A 22,605-nucleotide genomic window follows, 5' to 3' on the forward strand; every position below is an offset into this window, starting at 1 on the left:
CTTAAACAAACTTCATGTATGTCACCATCTTCTATGTATTCATAAAACAAATCTTTAAAATGCATTTCTCCCAGTACTTGCCAATAAGATTTCTCTATGGTAATCACTTTTAAAATAACTTTGCAATGATAGACTGGGCAGCTGTGATTTTGACTTGTTCACTGTGCTTTCCCATACCCTTCCTCAAAGTCTTTTTTGGAAAAGTTTATTCTCCTCGATGTGGTTACAAGAGTGAGCATATGAAACAGAGTGTGTTCAACTATGAGCTCAGGCCCCAAGCAAGTTTAATCAAAGGCTTTGCTATGAAAAAAAATTGATGGCACCCTGGATCTATCTGAGTCTCATCTAGATATATTTTACAATTCTCAGATTGGTAAGTCAAAATTCCCCTTTTGCTCACATGAATTTAAATAGGATTATAGTCACTTGCCATTGAAATAATTCAGACTGGAACTATTCCTCCTTACAGCAAAACTCAGAAAAAGGTGCTCTAGCGTGACAATTGAGAGTAAAATGATACAATTTAAAAATTTATTAAATAGCAGCAGCCCAAGATTTCTCTTAAAGGAAAAGTGGGTCTATTAGGGAACAGGAAGTGGAAAGTGGCACATTTAATATAAGTCATATTATAGATCATTCTTTCTTTCTTTTTCACTTTATTTACTTATTTATTAATTTTTTTGTAGAAAGGAGGTCTCACTATGTTGCCAGCCTGGTCTCAAATGCCTGGCCTCAGGAAATCCTCTAACTTTCTTCTCCTAAAGCACTAGAATTACAGAAGGAGCCATTGTGGCTGGCCTTCTTTCTTTCTTAAAGCATTAATTGGAAATGAAAGAGGATAGAAACAGATTAAAAAGTGGTCAAAAGATACTGGGTAATAATCTTATTTTAATTTCTGATTCCCTTATTCATGTTAAAAAACTACTGAAAGGAACTGTACGACATCGATTTATGAACACAGTACACTGGAATTTACTATTGTTTCATTTAATTCTCACAAGAAAGGCAAACAGATAAAAAATCATCTCCATTTTACAGACTAGGACATAAACTACTGCAGATGTTACAAAACTTGTCCAACGTCACACACTAGAGTATGGTGAAACTGATATTTAAAATATAGTTACTGTCTAATAATGTTGCTGTTTTTGATTTATTAGAGATTAATTAATTGACATAGAATATCTGTGTATTAGCTGTCTACTGTTGCTATAACAAATGACCATATATTTAGACCCTTAAAATATCACAAACTTATTATCTCACAGTTCAGAAGTGTACTGGGCTAGTTGGAGTTCTCTGCTGAGAGACTCAAGAGACCATTATCAAGGTGTTGACAGGGCTGTGCTATGCGGCTTCCTGGATATGTGTGCAATCAATTCATTTCTGAGCTTCTGCAGGTTGGTGGAATTCATTTGCATATCCTTGTAGGGTTGAGGTTTCAGTTTCTTTGCGGGTCATTCTCCTGGAGTTATTCTTAGTTTCTAGAGACTGCCCTCATTCTCTGGTTTGTAGGCCCCTTCCCAGGACAGTAAAGTCAGTAAAGTCACTCTCATGCTTTAAATCTTTCTGACTCTTCTCCGTCTGCCTCACCTCTCTGATGTATCTCTTTTGACTCTGGCCAGATAGAGGCTCTCTGGCCACTTTTAAGAGCACATGGGATTAGATTAAGCCCATCTGGTAATCCAGGATAATCATTCTAACATTCCATAACCTTAATTACATCTACAAGTAATTTGCCACTTAATATGACATAGACACAGGATCAAGGGATTGGGACATGGAACTCATTGGGGTCCACTATTCTGCTTACCCCCTTCTACCTATATAATGTTGCAGATGAAGTGTTTCGGCATGAAAAAAGGAAAAGATTTACATGTGGCTCTTAAAATATTCCTTATGTTTACCTGCACACAGAATTACCTGGAAAATCAAATAATAAATATGCCTCTAAAAAGGAAAAATAGTGTTAGAAACTACTGCTATAAAACAAAAATTCCGAGACATATTATTTTATATTTTTAAATAGTGAAAGATAGACATAAAAACACAAGTAAGGGTTTCATTGGTTATGTGTTTCTTAGATGAAAGAATAAACCTACTATTATATTTGTGGGAACAAGCTGGACCATGTTTGAAGAAATCCTGGTGTATAACTGATATATGTGGTATATCAAATATAAGCCCTTCAAGGATGCCACAACAGCTCTATTCATAATTGACAAAATTTAGAAGCAACAAAGATGTCCCTCAGTATGTAAAATGGATAAACTGTGGGACATCCACACACTGAAATATTATTCAGTGCTAAAAAGAAAAGAGGAACCAATCTATGAAAATACATGGAGAAAACTTACATGCACTTTACTAAGTGAAAGAAACCAATCTGCAAAGACTATATATTGTATGACTTTCTGGAAAAGGCAAAATCACGGAGATAGGAAAAATCCCAGGGGGTTTGGAGGAGTAAGGGATGAGTAGACGCAGCAGGGAGTTTTGTGGGTAGTGAAACTATTCTGTATAATGTATAATGGTGGATACATGTTATTATACTTTTTCGCAAAACCCATAAAACATACAAAATCAAGGGTGAACTTTAATGTAAACTATGAAGTTTGGTGATATAGATGTTTCAATATAGGTTCATCATTTACAACGAATGTACTGTTGTTGGTATGGCAGATTAATTAGCAGGGGTGGCTGCACCGGGGTGGGAACTTTCTGTACTCCCCACTAAATTTTGCTGTGAACCTAAAACTGCCCTAAAAAATAAAGTCTATTAATAAACGAAATTGTTCAGGAGGATTTGATAGAGAAATTTCTCAATCTGACAGACTGAATGAAGGTCTGAGGGCACAGAGATCTGACATTTAAATGTATAAGCACTTCAGATAATTTTATTTAAGATTGTCTTTATTTAAGATTTTATTTAAGATTTATTGGTTTGGAGTCTCTTCTAAAAATCCAGATGTCATACCCTTCCATTTTGAATTGGATTTTAATTATATACCGTTTTTTCTCCAGTTGAAAACGATACTGTACATTTAACTATGCTTATTTTGATTGCTATTTTATATTGGCATAAATCTTTACTATAGTGGGGAAGAGGAAAAAACTGTTTTTTCTGAGAGCTATGTATGTTTATGTCATTGAAATGAAGGACAACACTTAAATCAAGAAAACTGAAAACAGAATCACAAGCAGTCTCAAACAAAAGAAATAAAGGTTGAAAAAATTCCCTTGGTTTAGAATAGGGAAAAACAAAATGATAGCTTTTTAGTGTCTAATGATAGCCATTACTTATAACAAGTATACTTAGACTATCAGAGAAAAATAAATATGGCTAAAGTAATAATTTGTGTTTTCCACAGGGTAAGCTGAAGGATGGTATTATTAATTCAAAGCATAAAAGAATTAGTAAATTTATTGAAGGCAGGGAACAAAAATTTCAGCTGCCATTTGCCTGCCGGTGACGTAAATGCATTGCCTGAGTTATTTCTAACTACTGTTTGATTGACAGACAATAGTTTGGTGCATTTTGAAGGAGAATAAGGGAGGCAATGGTCTGAGATATCAGAAATGACTTTTATGCTATTCTTTATTAACTCCAATTTCAAGCAATTGCACGGAGAAAAAAAACTTCCAAATATTTTGCAAATAACTTTTAAGTGTCTCTCAATAATATCTTAGCATCTTGAAAGTCACTGCAGAACAAAAATGAGGGGAATTTCATTTTGACAAGACTCTGTGTCTTTATTAATCTTTCTGTTTTTTGCCAATTAAAACAAAGAATTATAAATGTAATATTAATTAAAACCACACAAAATACTGTAAATGAATCCTTTGAACGTTAATGAGATGAACTTGTCTGATTTCTCTTTGGCCTGTATTTTTTAGTCTATCCCCTTCAGCCTGAATAGAGAATGAAAAATCATAGTAATAACAAAAAATATCAGTCTTTGAGTGCATGTTCCACCTCTTTTAAATAGGGTTACCTTACTCTTTCCACATTCGTGGACCATTTAAAATCAGAGGTGTCCTCTGCCTCCAAAAAGATAACATGTAGCAGTACACGTAGTATGCACCATCTCTGTTTTATTTAAGTACCTGGCTGGCTAAACTAACCCCACTTTAACCACCGCAATGGCTAAAACTATCCTCTTTAAGTATTTGCCATGCCTCTAAGTACTACCCATTCTTTCTTCAAACTTTAGCTGAAGGCCTACTTTTCCCTACCTTCTCTATTCCATAGTAGGCTTTTTTGTTTTTCCATTGAGTTCAAATCTTCCGACAGAAATTATTTGGCGCTCAGCATTTACTTCTTGAAGCACATCCTGTACCTTCCTTAGCTTGTTTCTCCTGTTCTATAGGCACATCCCAGGAAAAACGCTTGGTAGAAGGAATTTGTGGTATCACTGTCCGTGGTCCTGAAACCGAGTTGAGGGGTTAAAGTTTTCTTAAGCTTACATCTAGTGACTTGTCTTTTTTTTAACCAGGAATTTTTTAATTGGTCAAATGGTGGTGACAAGAAAAAAGAAAAACACGACTATATTGGAAGAGACAGATAGGGGAATGGACAGAGGTAACATTTTCATGTTCTTGCCCCGAGAGAAAAAAAGACACTTGTGTTTGATATAATTTTCAACTGCAGATGTCAACTTGGGAACAAGAGGGAGGAGGAAAAATAGCTGACGCAGCCAACATTGAAGGAAACTGCAAAAAAAAAAAAAAAAGCGCGTGGACCAAGTGACATAAAGCTATCTAAGTGCTGGCATGAACAAACGCATTGACGCCAGTGGGTGAGGATACCAGACAGCAAGCTGTGAATGAAGCATCAGTTGTGTCATACTACTGCTATGGATTTTGTCTTTGTTTTTCTCTCTTGGGTTAAAACAAAAACAAAGATTGTCATTTGACATTGTAGAAGAACAAAGATGATTGTAACTTATGATTCACATTTGATGTAGCTGTGTTCCTTCTTTCCTCCTAGCACCTCTGTAACAGTAACTTTCCACCACCATCAAGCCCCAGTTGTTGGTGGCTGGCAGGGTATGCGCTCTCTACCCACTCTAAGTTCCCCAACTAGAGCATAACCTCCGCGGGGATAAACCCTGGGTCTCAGCATTTTTTGATTATCTTAGAACGCCTAACAAGAGTGTCTGGTACAAATTAGGGGCTAGGTAATATCCCTAGAATCAATAAAAGAATCAATGCTTTCCACGGAGACAACATTCAACAAAGGCTTGTTAAGTGAACAAATATTCCATTGGTTTTATCCTCTTCTCGGTTCTCATAAAGTCCAAACCTTCTCCCTTCAGGGCTGTAGGTGCTAACAAATGTCCCTTCCGCGTCGGTCACTACCTTCCCTGAGCTCTGCCGTGCCCTCCTGCTGCCACGTGTCGCACGCCAGCGGGGCTGGCCCTTCTTTCCTACTCTGCGACAACCCCCACATCTCTCCGGCCCTCTCCTGCAGGTTCCCGCACCCAGTGCTTCTCCCAGGGTCTCAGAGCTCCTACAATTCAGCTCCAGGTCCCCGCCCGCAGGGTAACGCGGTTGTCATGGACACGGCACCTGCGCCCTAAGGCAGTGCTCCTCCGCCGGCGTCCCCTCCCCCCACCTGCGGCGCACAACCGGCCCCGCCTCCCAAGCTCCGCCCCGCCCCGCCCTTTCGGGCGCTCCCCAGGCCGCGCGCGCCCGCGCCCCGCGGTACCTTTCCCAGCCCTGTGGAACCGCGGGGCCGCGGGGGCGCGCGAGCGAGAGAGCGGCCGCGCAGGCGCACTCTCCGCCTCCCCTAGCGGCGATCCGGGCCGCTGCCGCTCGCGCTTGGGCTGGACGCGGGGCGGGCGGGGGGAAGGGGGAGCGGCTTCGCTTCCAGCCCTGAGTGAGGCGGAGACCCGGGCGGGCGGGCAGAGCAGGCGGCACCGCACCTCGGCCAGAGGCGGCTGTAGCAGCAGCTGCCCTTGTACCCGTGCCGCCGCCTCAGTCCCTTCTGTGACAAGCACTCCAGTTGCTGCGAACCGGCGAGAAAGAGGAGGAGGCGAGAAACTCCCACCGACCCACAGAGGTGAGTCCCGGGCAGAGCATCCTCCATCCTTGCCTGTCTCCCTCCCTCCCTGCTTCCCTCCCACCGTCTCCATCCCTCCTCCCTCCCTGCTCCCCAGCCCTCCCTCCCTCATCCTTCCCAACATCCCTCTCTCCTCTCCCCTCCTTTCTCCCTTCCAGCCTTTCTTTCATCCCTTTCTTCCTCTCTCCCAGCCCCGCTTCCTTCCCACCCTTTCTTTCTTCCCCGTCTTCCTTTCAGCCACTCGCCCTAGAGCGCAGCTCTGCACCCTTTTCCTCTTGTCTCCATCTCTCTGACACCCCCCCCGTCACCCCTTCCCGGTGGGAGCATCCCTTCTCTGCTACAACTGTCCGGATTCAGGGGGGTCCTGAAAATTGGGTGCATGTACTGAGAGACACACTCTTGCACAGCGGAGCCCTGCGGGTCCCTAAATTACTAGGATGAAGGGTCAAGTTGGATAGAGTACTGGGCACTGAAAGAAGAGGGTCGAAGAAGAATCTATGGATTTGTGCTGTATTAGGGTGGGGGTGGGGAGGGTTGTCACTTAGACATGTTGCCAACAGTCCCCCACACCCCTCTTCAGCAGTACCCCCCCCCCCGGAATTACATATTCCCAGTGTGTGTTTCACTAATTTAAAATCCGGCTTTCCCTGCTTTGATTGTCTCCATGAGAAACCACAACGAAAGAGAACAGAGGAAGAGAGGAGGGAACGAGAGAGAAAGAGGGGAGGGGAAGAAGGGTGGTGGCAGGGGAAGCTTGTATTCTTTTTCCCCTAGGCCTCTTTGGATTGACATTTTCAAACCACCCGCCTAATATTTGGCTTGGAATTGAACCCATGTGTCCTTGGTCCTGTCACTACCTACTTCAAAGGCAGAAACTCTCTAAACTTTAATGCCTGTGCACCACAGCATTATTTATGGAACGTTTTGCTCAGCATACAAAACACCAGGAAAGAATGGTTTAGGAAAATAGAAAGCAGGAGGGCGGAAGAGATGCACTTTTGTTCATCCATGGGTTAACTTCTAAGCAGGATGATGGTTAGACAGTTTTTGGAGAAATGAGTTTATACTCCACATGCTTGTAAATATATACCATTTAAATAGCATCAGTTGTGCGCCTTTAACAGATACCTTTACCCCTTCTCATCCGTTTTATAGGAATCCTGGAGATGTTTTAAAGAGAGACTTGCTGTGTAATTCTGTTTGTGGTTTACACCAATGGAAAAGTTGGATTAGCTTCAGGACCATTGTTAATAATTGAGAATTTCAGCAGGGTTCGCATCACTTATTTTCACACAATGCTCCAATCTACAGTGGTCTCTTTAGCTTACATCTTAACTCAGTATATTACACGTATTAGTGATAACTTGGCAGGTTTTTTTTACAAACATTACTGCTGAAAAGTTTATTTGTACATGGCGGGACAGCTGTGGTTCAGAATGTTTAGTGTATTTATCATCTCAGAAGGGTTTAACAGTGTACATATAAATCAAAACTAAATATTTTGAAGCCCAAATTTATCCAATTTAAATTCTTCTTTCAAAAAAAGCACAAAAAGCACCCCAAATGTTAACATCTTTAGAATAGCTGTTTTGTGTTTAAGGAGTGTGTGTGAGGGACCCAAATTAATGGTGGATTCATGGAAGGTGCCAGTAGGAAACTATGCTGTGGAACAAATTATTGATTTTTTTCTTTTCATTTAAATTATGTGACAGTAGTGGAATATGCACTTTTGAATTTTATGGGAATGTAAAGTAAGAGTTGAGATGAAGAGAATCGTCTTCCTAAGTGATTGAGTGCTGATTTGATGAAGAGTTGATGCAGTAAATCATCTGAGTCAGGGTGGGGGAAGTGTGTAATATTAGGAATGATGGATCTCCCTCCCCCAACTCCCCATGGTAGGAATGCAATTCCATTAATGGCTTGGCTGACTGGCCATGTAGCAAAAGCTGGAATTATCAGTGTTACTAACATTCTGCTGCAGAATGATGGTCAACCCTCTGTGTATTTGAATGGTTACATTACTTAATAATGAACTTCTAGATAGGGATGTTTTTTATTGTTGGTGTTCCCCTTTCCCTAGAAAGCCATGAAGCTGGTGAAAGACTTTCATATTAATTCTATCTGAGCATAATGAGTTAATTTTAACTTAGTACCTTCCAAGTGAATTTCCTCCTTCCAACATCTCTGTTATTATTTGTGGGTTTTCACATTTGTGAGTGTGGACAGGAGGCCGTCAACCGCACTCAACTGTACTCTTTCTTTATTGCAGTTTTTTTGGTTTTCTTTTCAGGAGGGATGTGGGTGTATGCCCCAGTTTTTAATACTGTGCTTACTATTGCAAGTCAGGCACCTTTTTTTTGTTTCCTTTGTTTGTAAACATTTGTCCACACAATGGAAACAAAATATACAAAGTTATTAAAGAATAATAAAATAACATTTTGTTTGCAGCAAAATTTGAAGAGAGACTTGAGTAAAACTCAGAAAATATGAATTTTAGAAGAGGAAACAGTGTCTTAAAAAACGGAGCTTGCCACGCTGACCATATCAAGTTTACAGATAAAGACTGATTTCCACTGAAGAAGCTCCTGTGTAGAGAGGCTTCTGCCTTTCCCTGAGTTAACCTTTAAGAATGTATGGTACAAATAAAGAGCAATAGAATATCTCAGGGACCTCTATAGGAAATATACTGGATATATTTTATGTACTTCCCTCACACAGAGCTTTTAACAGCTGCTTAACCCTATTCTGAGTCCTATGAGATATTCCAAAGAGGTAGAAAGATGTAAAAGACACTCTCTTTGACCTCAGCTTACTGTCTTGCTGGGGAGAACAGGCGTTTGCATGAGGTCATATTTCACAGTGGCAGAGAACAATCTCTTTGGAGAGAGCTTTAGATGTGGGTGCAGCCTCTACTTCTTGGAATGGCTGTGCCCTTGTGTACTGTTTAAATCTTTTTCTTCATCCATAAAATGGGATTGTGCTAGAGTGTGATCCATAAGTTTGTTTTAAAGCTTAACTGTGTTTAGCAAAGTACATGGTACAAACAAAACATGTATTAAGTAAATATTATTATAATTGGAGAAAGGGTTTAAAAACATTCCAAGATAGTATATGATTATGGTGCTAGAAAGATGAAAGAGCAAGTAAGTAGGAGATGATTACTGAAGAAGAGAAATGTCTGTGTGATGGGGAAAACGATCATGTTCAATAGTAGCCCTAGAGTTTGGACAGAGGTTTCTAGGCAAGATTTTGTGCAGGGTGGGTACGACAGCTGAAACCAAAGCAGAGAATGAGGAAAAAGCCTGGCGTTTGGTGGAACACTAGGGAGACTACTTACTGGAATATTTAGCATACAGGTGAGTGTATTAAGAGGTGCTATACATGGAGCCAAGGAAAATATGCTATCACTAGGCTAAGCCAACTTGTTGTAGTGTAGAATCCATTTTATTACAGAAGATTCAGCTGCCCAGGGGGTTTGTTTTAGTTCTTTGTCACCCCTAAAGCCCCATCCCAAGACACAGAATTCAAGAGGACCCAGAATATTATTTTTAGTCTTTTCTTTGAACTTTAAGGCTGATGGAAAACTTGACATTTGCTGAAAAACAAAGATTTAATATTATCAATATTATAACTTTCCCTTGTTTTGCCTTACTTAGTGCATATTCTAGGACTATAGCTTGGAGTATAATAATAAAGATTATTTTATTTTGACCTATATGAAGCCAGTACCTGTTAGGCTATTTGTATTTACAAGTTTTTTTTTTTTCTTAACTTTTATTGTACACTTTTCCTAATTATTGAAGTCCCTTTTATTAATGTCCAAGATTATTATAATTTCAAATGGATTATGGTCTTTCAGGTTCGTTCCTTCTTTCTTTTTGCTGTGAGACTGATGTGTGATGAGACAGAGGATTTGTCTGGGAATTTGCATTGAGCAAATTAAGTATCTGCTCAGTGTGGGGCAACAAGTGTTTATTGGCTACACCTTTGTTTTTACTTGCGATTCACAAACTATTCTGAAAAATTTATCCATGAAATAAATATTCAATGATATTTGTTGTGTTCATGTTTAATCCATTTTCAAAGAAACAATTTCATTGCTTTCTCCCACATATTCTCCTTATATTTATTTCTTTGCAGTTCTAATAATACATAAAATTGATCTCATGAATATTATCTTAAGATATATTCATCATAGACATGGAAATATTTCCAAAAGCTAGCATGACCATAGACTATAGCATTTTTATTTTGTATTTTGTGATTTTTCTCATATTTTAAAGATTCAGAGGGTCTAAATAAAATATTTCCAGGTATATTACACCTAGTCAGTTTTAGATAAAACGACCAGAGATTTTTGAGAAATTTTACTTTTAGTACATTTTTATTTTCATCATTAAGTGAATTTTTACCTCAGAGCTGAATTTTATACCTCTTCAAAACTATTACTTATAACACATTATAAAAAAGCACAAATTGATAGTTTGATTTACATAGCTTAATTTTTAGGGCTTTGGTATTTAAAAGGATTTTGTTATTCCTTTTATTTAAAAGCCATTATCTGCATATACAAGTATTAGATCATTACATTCAGATATTAGGACAACATGAATTAACAAACATTAGAAAAACAGGTGTGTGCCCCATGAGTCACAGTGGTGACCAAAAAGGGAGGTGGAGTTAGGATAAGACAGAATGAATTGGCATTATCTTTTGAGCTGGAAAATTTATAACTGTTTGTTCAATAAAGTGTTTTCTATGTTTTTGCTGTCATGCTAATACAGTCTATGCTTTAGTTATTTTAAAACAAGTATAAATTTCAATGATCAGTTTTTAAAACCAGAGCATGGCTGAAAAAATCTAATTTAAAATCATGTGGCTATTTTTCAGTATGTTGCTATTTTTCAACATCTGGGTCTTTGTTTCTTGGTTGTTTGAGGGGAGCCAAATAATACAGTTGTAGGGCATATGGCATATCGAGAGGAAGATACAAATCCAACCATATCCTAACTTGTTCAGTGTTCCTGCATTCATTGAGGGTTGTGATAAAATAAATAATTTAGTTTTATATTATCTCAAGGGTCTCAGAGCCATAATAGAAAATTAATAGGAAGCTTCTCAGATGTTCATGTTATGTAAATTGGGTTTATGTTGTTCCTTATGGATTTGCAGTAAATCCAAGTTCTTTTTTTCTTTAAGGCCCCAGATGTTTTAGAACTAAAGTCTTGAACTCTTGATGATACTATGTCAATATGTTCTCCAACAAGCCACTCAAAAACTACAGTGACCCCAGAAATCACCAGAGGCTCCCATATTTTATTTGTGAAGATTTAGTGAAAATTTAATCTTCTAAGTTTAACTTAAATTTATAGGGCCTGAAGCAATGATTAAATATCATTAATCCATCTTTTAGTGAGTAAGGAGAAATACCCATTAACCACTTCAGAAATAGTAATTGTCTTCACCTGTTTCTAGGAAAGAGTATTTTATAATTCTTGAGAGTTTACCTCTTTGTTCTGTATTTTTAGGCACTGATACCTGCCAGAGTAATTTCACAAAGTATGTATTTTTTGCCCGTAATGGGCAGAACTACTATAAAGAAGCATATACAGAACTCAAATTTACTGGGGAAAATAAATCTATGTCTAACTTTATCTCTCTACCCCACTTACACTTTCTTTGTATTTTTTAAAACCTGTTACCTAGCATGAATTCATTCAACAGTTGTTTTTTAAAATAACTGCTCAGAGTAAAGCATTGGTCTAGAGATTATAATTTTATAAGTACACTAAATCATCATAGCTTCATTCCTCCTCCTGTAGAGTAACTATAGTAATTAACTAGTTCGATGGTTAGACAAGCCTCAAACTCCTGAAGCCTTATTCCATTTCACCTGTATTTTAAGTGACTTAGACTACAAGATATATAGATATCTAGCTACAAAATTCTATAATTCTACTTGTGAGTTTCCCTTCAAATTTCAAGGTATAGTGATTTATTTTCCACCATGTCTCATTTTTTATTTTTCTTTTTTGGAACAGAAACTGCTATTACACTAGAAAAAACTTTAACTTCAGGGGAGTATGCTTTTTCTTTCTCAATAAAATTGCACATGCAGCTTCGTAGAGGCTGTGTGCTGAGGGAGAACTAAGAAGTTTGGTGTTTCTTCCTCTCCATCCTTTTCTCTCTTTGTTCTGAAGGTCTTTTCTGCATTGAAAGAAGTCGGTTGGTCCTCCCATTTAGGGACCAGCCCGGCTGTGGTTGACTTATTCTAGTCATGCTGATGCCTGTGAAAGACTTTATGGCATTGATGCATTTAGAATGAGGTGATGTTAAGAAGTTATATATACTTTAAGGTTAACATCTCTGCTTCAGGCATAGTAACGTCTCAACTGTCCCCTAAATCTTACTTCACAGGACTGTGTGGTCACCAGCCTTCCTACCAATCCAGCTCCAAATTCCCATTACAGTTTTTTAAGTTTTTGAGGTATGTCTTATGTCAAATAAAATGCACCCATTTTAAGTGGTTTGTTGTGTATGGATAAACACATATGTATAAAATGACTGGATTTAAAATATGAACTATTTCCTTTACCCTAGGAACTTCCCTGGTGACTGATTTACTTTCTAGCTCTGTACACTAATTTTGTGATATGTGATTTTTTTCCTGATCTGGAGGAGAATATAGGTTTGAACCACAAAGTAATTATTCCTTTTTGCTTTCTTTCTTGAATTGAGCTAATGTTTTTGAGATTTGTCTATGATTTTGAATAGATAGACTTCTAGAAGAAACCATAGGATAAAATCTTTATAATTTTGGATTAGGTATTGGTCATGTAGGACTCACAAAGCACTAATCACAGAATTTAAAAGAAAAGATATATTAGACATTATCAGAATTAAAAAAAAGACTTTTGCTGTTTAAAAGATGGAGATTTGCTAGATCTATGTCTTTTTATCCCTATGTATCTTAAAAGGGACATTATTTACAGTATATGTAGAATTCTTGCAAGTCAATAAAAGACTCTCCAACTAAAACGTGAACAAAATATGTGAAGAAATATTCCACGCAAGAAAATATGTAGATGTTCCGTGTTTTGGAGAGGATGTGGAGCAACTGTGATACTCACGCATTACTGGTGGGAATGTAGTACTTTGGGAACCAATTTGGCAGCTTCTCTCGATGTTAAAAATACCCTTACCCTGTGATCCAGAAATTCCACTCCCAGGTGAAATGAAAGCATATGTACAAAAGCTTGTACATGAAATTAATAACAGCTTTACTCATAATAGCTTCAAACTAAAAACAGCACAGATTTCTGTCAAATTCTCATTTTAAAATTATTCCTTTGAAACAGATAACAAAGCTGCATGTAGATAGAGGTATGCTGTTTTATTTAGAGGTGTGCTGTTTAAAACTGGTATGTTACCTGGAAGCCAGGAAAAAGTAAATACATGGGAAAGGATTTGGAAAAGTGACAAGAAATCCATAGGATAGATAGCTCCAGGGTTATATCTGAGCTTTGCTTCCTCTCTCTCCGTGTCCCCTTGGCTCTGTCCCCTCTGTGTGTTGACCTCATCTGCAGCCAGCAGCAAGGTGGCTTCTTTAGTTCTAGCACACTGCTACAGAACGAGGAAAGTTTTACCAAAATCCCCCTCCTGAAGTCTTCTCTGTCATCTCACCGGCAGCAGTGAGTCCATGAGCAGTCCAGTCAAGAGCAAGGGGAGTGGGAATGCCGTGAATGAGGAGCTGGGACTAAATCAGGACCCACCCTCTGGGGCTGGGTTGAGGAGGTTAGGGGATAGTTGAGCAGAATGACAGTTCTGTTAAGAGTAAGGAAGAGTGACACGGATGTTGGGTAAGCAAGCAGCAGTGTTTGTTACAGTTTTATGTAGAGGCCTGCCATGATGTTCTCAGTCATGTGAGGAGTTTCAAGAAAAAAGTAGATTGTAGTTACAGCCTTTTACTGTGGGAGTGTGTGCAAAAACTGGTGACAGTGGGTACCCTAGGAAAAGAGGGAGGGAGAAATTTAGCCCCTAGCCCACAGGATGAACCGGAGGGGGAGTGAGGGTGGATCCAAGGGAACAATTTAAAATGGGCAAACACACAAATAGTGACAACCAGAGCCAAGCATACTGGGGCCCATGGAGCTGGGACAAGAGGCAAAAGTCAGTGCTGGCAGTAGTCTGGGATCCAGGCAGGCAAATTCGATTGCAGTTTGCCCATCTGTGAAATCAGGACCTCAGGCAAGAAGATTTTCATGTTTTGCTTATTAAGGCAGAAGCCAAAATGGTAATTATTCTTCACATTTTTTTTAAATAAAAATGTCTCAACCACTCTAGATTCTGTGTCAAGAACAGGAGTTATACTTTATTTTTTTCTGTTATTTTTCTGTGTCAGTCCTGATCTGTGCATGATAATTCCCTCATAAATGCTTGTTAATTGAATTAAATGTCTGAATCATTTTATCTTTGGACAAATCTGACAAATTTCTGGTCAAATATAACAGCCATCCATCAAATGCTTTCTTACAAGTTATGAATACCACTGCTTTAAGGGCCACAGCTATATATAAGGTACAGTACCTGATTTCATAAACCGACAGTCTGGAGGGAGTATAAAATGAGAACCTGAACACTTTAGTACCAGACAGAATATGATGGAATATGTAGTGTGGTGTGGCAGAGACTCCAGCGGCTTGGGTCAAGGCAGACACAGAATCCAGGCAGACACAGAATCAGAAATTTTGCTCTACCTGGGAGGATGGGAGTAAGGGTATGGAGGAGGGGATGACCTTGTATTAATACTTTTTAAATCAGTCCTACTTTGCTCCAGGAACTGGGACAGGGTTGAACCAGCAAGGAGATGGGTTCAGTGAGCACAGGAGTGGGAGAGATGGAGAACTTATATTCTGGAGAACTAAAGCTGGGAAGATGATAACTGCTCAGAAAGCAGCTGAAAAGTGAGCCTGGAGTGAAGGGAGAGAGGCTGGGAGTAGAGAAATATTTTGGCTTTATCTATACAGACCTATTTCAAGAATCCAATAACAGAAGATACATTGTTTCAAAAAGAACATGTTTTGTCTTTTACACTTGCAGTAATAGATGCCCATTGTAGAACATCTAGAAAATAACAAGAAAAATAATCTGGAAAATAAAAATCACTGCAGTCCAACTATTCAGTGAACACTTGGTGAATTTCTACTTGCTTTAACTCCCTATGAATATATCTGTTTGTCACATAGTGAAGTTTTCAGAAGCACAGCTGAGATCATAGGTGTCTATAACTTCGTATCCTATTTTTAAATAAATATATCTAACCATTTTCTAGGATAATAAAAATTCTTTTTCCACATTAGTTTCTGTGTAACACGACACAGAGGATTTAAGTTTTCAAGTTTGGGCTACCTACAGAGATAAAATGCCTGGGTTGATCAGCCTTCAAAAGCAGACTACGTCATGAGTAGAAGATTAAATACTGGGACCTCCAGGAAACTGACCCAAATAAATAGGTGGCCAAGGTCTATGATGCCATATATATTTACGTATATATGTGTGTGTATCTATTTATATGTATATATTTATTTAAGTGGGGGTATGTTCTGCACCTCATTTTCACTTTACCTGTGGTTTAGAGTCATATCCATGCTAGTACATGAAAATATATACCGTTATTTTTTAACTATTGCTTATTATTTTATAGCATGGTTGGACATTGTGTTTTCATGAATATTTCATTTGATTCTGGTGTTTTGCTATTTCAGGAAATGCTCTAATGAACATCCTTATTCAGGTTCTTTGTCCACTAATGCACTTTTTAAAAGGGCAGATAATTGTAATTATTGGGTTATTGTAATTGTTGAGATATGTGCATTTAAGATTTTAATAGTTAATGTGAAATTTCACTTTCAATGGTAATACCAATTTGCATTCTACCAAAAGATAAGAAGGTGCATATTTCCTTACCCTTTTGCCAATACATGATGACTTTAAACTTGTAAAACTTAACCAATGAATAGGTGAGACCAATCTCTCTCTCTCTCTTTTTATGAATTTGTTTCCCTGATTTCTAGGGAGGCTGTTATCTTTTCATCTGCTTTTGTCCTGATGACCTAACTTTTTGCTTTTGCTATGAGCAGCATGTCCATATGTTTGCCAGTGTTTTGTGTCTGAGTTATTTGTCTTATTTTAATTTATAGGACTTACTTATATTCTCGAAGTATAAAGAGTTTTATTATTATTCCCGAAATAGTGATATACAGTTATAACATAGTTTATACTATGGCCTAGTTTATAGTATGTTCTCATATCTGGTAGGTGATGGTTATACTTTTTCCAGTGTTTCTTATTTTATTTCTGTACTTTTTTTCCCAATAGAATATGATAATCAAGTTATCAGATTTCATACACAACACCATTGCTATTTTAGCTAGTATTATATTGAATTTAAGATAATTCTGAGGGAGATGTGACAACTTTTCATTGGCATGTGTATTTATTCAAAGTCTTCTTTTTTATGTCCTTCAGTAAAAGAAGGTATTTCTCATTTTGCATTTAGTACCATCTTGCATGTAGTTTTTAATTACTATTGAAAAAGGTCTTTTTTTTAATTTACATTTTTCTAATAAGCCATTGCTGTTGTAGAATTTCTTTTGATTTATTGCTTTGTTTTGTCTGTAGTCACCTAATTAAATATCTTACTTGTTTAAAAAATTTGTCCTTGTGTTTTTCTTATCAACTAGTATGACCTTTTTATATGTTAAGATGACAGTTCATAGTTCAAGTATAAATACAGGATGTTCATAAAGTTCATGTGCAGTTTTGAATTGCACACTGTTTTAAATTGCACATGAACTTCATGTATATGCACATACACTTTTACACATTTGCAATTCTTATTTGCATGAAAATGATAAAATGTAATACTCGTAATTTTTCTTTTAGTTTCCTCTAGTTTTAAATTAACTTTTTTTTGTCTTCTAAGATTGTTGAATGAGACAATCACCAGATCTGAATTACACTGTTTATACTGTTGCCCAGAAACACTTTATTGTTTTTAAAATTATCCTCAATATCTGTGTCTTCCATAGTAACCCAAATATATGATTTATACCAGTGTCAGTATATTTGTGAATCCTTCCCTTTGTAGTAAGCACAATGCAGTATGTAGATTTCAGATGCTCATTTCCAGATATTTACTTGGCCCTTTTATAGACCTTTCTAAATATTTCATGATGATTTATTTTTTACATGCCAAGCAAAGGCATAGGTTGTGTCATTTTTTTATTAATTTAATTTTATTCTTAAGTCTTTTGTACATAGATCATAAATACATTTATGCCCATTTCAGTGTGTTGATTATTTGTACAAATTGGAGTGCTTACATCATACTAATCAGCATAGCTTTCATCTCATTTACCCAATTATAGCATTAGGACATTTGTGTTCTACACATGATAGAACCAACTTGTACTTGCGATGTGCTCCATAGTTGTGGTCCCCCTACTATCTCCTACTATCCCTCCCACCCCCTCCCCATCGCTGGCCCTCCCCTTCCCTCCATCATAGCCTAAAGTTGTGTTTCATTTTTCATATGCAAGTGTGAGTTATTATAAATTGGTTTCACAGTAGTGCTGAGTACATTGGATAGGTTATTGTCTTTTGTAGATCTTGGACTGACTTAAGTGAACAATGATCCAATGATTATAGTAGCATGTTTGATTGTGACAATACTTATTAAACGATTTTTATCTAAATAAATTTTCTTCTTTGGTTACCTGATACTTTTAATATTTGGTCATCATTTGTATGTTGAAGCTGTTTTTACTACACAACACCTCCATTCAGCATTCTGCATTGTTTTTTAGAAATGTATAAGTATTGACACAATAGCCAGTTAAGCACCCTAGGAAGCTTTTGGAGTCTCTAGTTCCTGCTCAGAATTTTATTTATTGACACTGAGACCTTCTTATTCAAACTTGAGGGGAAGCTTAACTTCATAATATTATTTTCAAGATCTTCTTTTATCATGAAGTTATTTTGAATGAAAACCTTTTGCTGATTATGCAAACTGAGAAAAATGGGGTAATTGCATTGAATTATAATTATTCTTCTGGTGTAGGCTTCATGCATACATATCAGTATTGATTTATCATTACTAAACCTGTCACCTTAAAATCCTATGATCCACACTAAGATAGTTTAAATAGATGATATAATTTATACAGCTGAAAACAGGCATTTTTCTTTGTAGAATTTTAAGTGGGGATGTGAAATTGGTAGCAAGTGGCAAGTTGTGGTTCATAGAATTGCAAGATATTTTTATTAATGCTGAAACATTCTCTCTGGTTTTAAAAATGTAATTAACTGTTTTCTTAAAGAATTACACAAATATGGATGAATTTGAATAATAATAATAAGTTTGAATAAAACTATCAATTAGCAGCACATAGCTGTTTTCTGTTCTAGTTTTCTCGAAAACTTTGAAACATATATATTTATCAGGTGAAATTTTCTTGATGCTTGGCTGCCTTTGAAAAGATAATTTTGTTTGCTGTTGGTATTATGAATAGCTGACCTGTTTAATCCAGGTATTATTTTTCATTTTATCTTACAGTTGCAATATTGTTCTTAACTAAGATAAGTTAATACTATATGATAATTCTCCTTTAGAGTATATTAAAATATTTGATACCAAAATAATAAATGGCATTATAATATGTTTCATTAGGTAGAATAACAGTAACTGAATATATTTTATTTTTTGTATTTCATTATAATTATAAAATAATCTATTACTATTGTGCCTTTCACTTAAGAATATGCAAATATTTAGTAATACAAAAGCATGAAAGGCTTCAAATTTTAAATACTATAAAATGGCACTGAAAAAGTTTAAGGAAGACCTAAATAAATGTAAAGATATTGGTGTTCACAGATGGGAAGACTTAATATTGTTCAGAAGGCAAATTGATCTGCAGCTTCAATGCTATTGCTATCCAGATCCCGGCAGTCACATTTTTGGTAGAAATTGACATGTTCATCTTAAGATTTATATGTAAAGTAAGAATGGTCAAAAACATTTTATAAAAGAAGAACAAAACTGGCAGATTCACACTTCTCAATTTCAAAACATAGTGAAAGATTACAGTAATCAAGTGGTACTGGCTAAATGTAGACATATACATCTGTGCAATAGAATTGAGCATTCAAAAAAACTCATATTTATGGACAATTGATAATTCAAAAAGGGTGACGTGACAATTTAATGGGGGAAGAATAATGATTTTTATCAGATGGTACTGGGATAACTGAATGTTTACATATAAAAGAAAAATGTAGACCAATAACCTACCCCATACATAAAAATTAATAATAGACCTCAAAATGCCTGATGGACCTACCTGTAAGAATTAACTATACAATTCTTAAAAGAAAGCATAGGTGTAGATCTGATTGTCTCTAGATGAGTCAGTTGTTTCTCAGATTAGGCAGTGGTTTTGATACCCAAAACACAAGCAATGGAAGAAAAAGTAATACATATATTAGACTCCATTAAAATTAAAAACGTGCATCTAAGGACACCATCAAGAAAGTGAAAGACAATCCACAGATGGGAGGAAATATTTACAAATCATGTAAATAAAAAGTGTACTCTCCAAAATATACAAAGAGTTACTAATACTTAAAGAGAATACCTATATAAAAATGGGCAAAAGACTTGAATAGACATTTCTCCAAAGAACTTATTCAAATGGCAGTTAAGCACATGAGCATATGCTCAGCATCACTAATTATTCAGTTAGTAATGATCAAAAGCACATACCAATTTACACTCTCTATAGAAGTTCTAATAAAGCAGATTATCAATAACACAAATGTTAATGAGGAAGTTGAGAAATTGGAATTCTCAAACATTGCTGGAGGGAATGTAAAATGTTGCAGCCATATGGGAAGGCACTTTGATAGGTACTCCAAAAGTTAAATATAAAATTACCTTATGACCCAATTATTTAACTCTCTGGGAGAAATAAAAACATATATTGCACTAAACCTGTACATTTATATTCACAGCAGTATTTATTATAGCCAAAAAGTGGAAAAAATTAATGTATATCAATAATGAATGGATAAACAAAATATGGTCTATTCATACAATGGTAGAATAGTCAGCCATTGATAGGAATACATACTGATACATGCAGAAACTTGGATAACCTTGTAAACATTTTGTTAATTGAAAGAAGCCGGATATAAAACAACCTGTATTATGTGATTCAACTTATATAAAATGTCCAGAACAGACAACCCTGTGTAGACAGAAAATAAACTAGTGGTTGTCCAGGGCTTGGAGAAGAGAGGAACTGGTAGTGAATGCTAATGAGTATGAGTTTTCCTTTTGAGATAATGGAAATTCTAAAATTAGATAGCAATGAGGGTTGAGCATAATGGTTGTGCATATGCTTTAAAACATCCAGTGGATTATTATGGCATATGAATTATATCTCAAAATATAAGGCAAATAAATCAAATAATTATTTGTGGTTTTATTTGTTTTTTCCATTTGGACAAGTTCCTTGTCACAAGTTCGAATCACATTTTTTTTTCACAATGCATGAACTAAAAGCTAATATTCATATTCATTGTGGAGTAGAAATGTAGCTTGTTCATATAATGACAAAATTGAATATTTTACTATGAAAACGGTATTTAGTTACTTTTATGACATTTAGCCGTAATATAGCTGAAAAGGCCTATTGAAATGGCCTTTCTTCGATGCAGTAATCTATTTGGGATACCACAATGAGACGTGGATTTTTGGGATACCACAATGAGCGAGGCGTGGTGTCCACCCATAGGCCATCGAATGGCCTATAGTGGGAAAGGCTGACCCAGGGACAGACAACTAAAGGATAGACATGGAGTAGAACTATTCATTTATGTGAAGTTACAGATAACAATGATGAAGGAGTGTTTAAAGTAAAAGAGAATTAGAACAAGTTCAAGAAGATTCACATTTGAATGGGAACTTGAAGAACATATAGAATTTTCCTGTAAAAACAGATTAGGAAACAGCATAATTTGGGGAGAAAACATGAAGGTAGGGATATCACTATAAATTTAGGGACCAATAATAATGCAGTTCCAGGGAGCTTATAGGACAAATGATGCATGAGGAGGTGGGAGGGATGCAAACAGCAGCAATGATTGTGTAAAAGTGAGAGGAATTAGGAACCATCTGTATGTGGGAGATTTAGGGCAAAGGACATCGTGAGAGTACCAGTACCGCTGAATGTTACCACTTTCTCTCCTGCTACGAAATGTCCTTTGGGAGTAAGGTGTTGTTTCGTTTTAATGATGTTAATTTGAAGAATTTACAGGGCTTCCAGATACATATCTTCAATAGACATTTGTGCATAAGGTCTGAACTTCTGAATTGTTTGTATTCAAATTTGAAATTTTGGAGCAAAGATGGAGGTGATAGTTATAACCATGGCATTAGATGAAGGGCCAAAAGAGTCACAGGAACCATGATGAAAGTATGGAGCCTGCACCCTCAGGAATACCAGCACTTAAAGGACAAACAATGAAAACGTTTGATGGCAAAGAAAGAGTGGAAACTCATGAAGGTATTTACTCCTGAAGTCAAAGAAATCACCCACAGGGAAAGAAAACAAAAAATGTTGGAAGAGAGAGAACTGTTACTCTTGCTTCAAACTCTTGGTGTGGATTTTTATCCAGAACATACAGAGGCAAAGAAAGACAGATTGTAAAACCAAATTTTGCATCTGTTCAATTCTTCCACCCATGAGGTCTCCTGTTTATGGCAGCCAGCATGGGAAAGGAAGGGCTAGAAATAACCAAGGAGATGAGGAAGGCTGAAGCCAGGGAGCTCTCTGTGGCCTAGGATTGTAGCTCATGGGTAGGTCTCAGTTTATAGCAGTCATGCAACCTGGGAGCAAACCCTGGAGCTGAGCTGGGAATGGAGCTAGGTCAGCAGCCACTAACCCCATGACCAACTAACGCATGGTCTGCTTAGAAGCCTTGCTGTGATGGGAGGTTAGGTTTGGTTTCTCTTCATCCTGGTTTCTGATATTTAAAGCCAGCAGAACTTTCCTTCCAGCTACATTCTTCATATCACTAATTGATTATTGGTGTGGGTAACATTTTGCAAATGAAGTTTACTAAACTGTAATGCTTTGCTGGTGCAAAATATGCTTTCAGTGCAAGAGAGGAAAAAAAGTATCTTTTGTTAACAGTGTGCCTCACATCTCCCACAAAAAATAGTCTTTTACCAGTACTGTCATACAACCAGCAGAAATAGCTTATCAAGAAAGAGGAAACATACCTCTTTACTGAAACTCCAGTTTTCACCCTATTGGTCTGGGTGCAGTCTGAGTTGTGATTGGTGGAGAAAGGGAAGATAAATGTCAGGTTGGTGAATGATTTTCCTCAACTTCTCAGGAATGAAGAGTTTTCCAAGTTTCTAGTGTTTCCGTAGGGGAAACGTGATTACCAGATGTTATTCGGAGATCAAGGAA

At 36.9% G+C, this 22,605-nt stretch overlaps 1 protein-coding gene across 3 annotated transcripts in view; it reads left to right on the forward strand.

The window, feature by feature from the left end:
* Positions 1-5,797: 5,797 nt before the first annotated feature.
* Positions 5,798-22,605, forward strand: part of CTNNA2 (catenin alpha 2) — a 1,130,561-nt gene continuing 1,113,753 nt past the window's right edge. For 2 of the 3 annotated variants that reach the window (XM_053588738.1, XM_053588740.1), the window contains exon 1: positions 5,798-6,064. The gene's annotated coding sequence lies outside the window, so the exon portion shown is untranslated. The remainder of the gene's footprint in view (positions 6,065-22,605) is intronic. The other variant, XM_053588739.1, reaches the window with a different exon arrangement.

This window comes from Nycticebus coucang, chromosome 4 (genome assembly GCF_027406575.1).
Source record: "Nycticebus coucang isolate mNycCou1 chromosome 4, mNycCou1.pri, whole genome shotgun sequence".
Classification (NCBI taxonomy): Eukaryota; Metazoa; Chordata; class Mammalia; order Primates; family Lorisidae; genus Nycticebus; species Nycticebus coucang.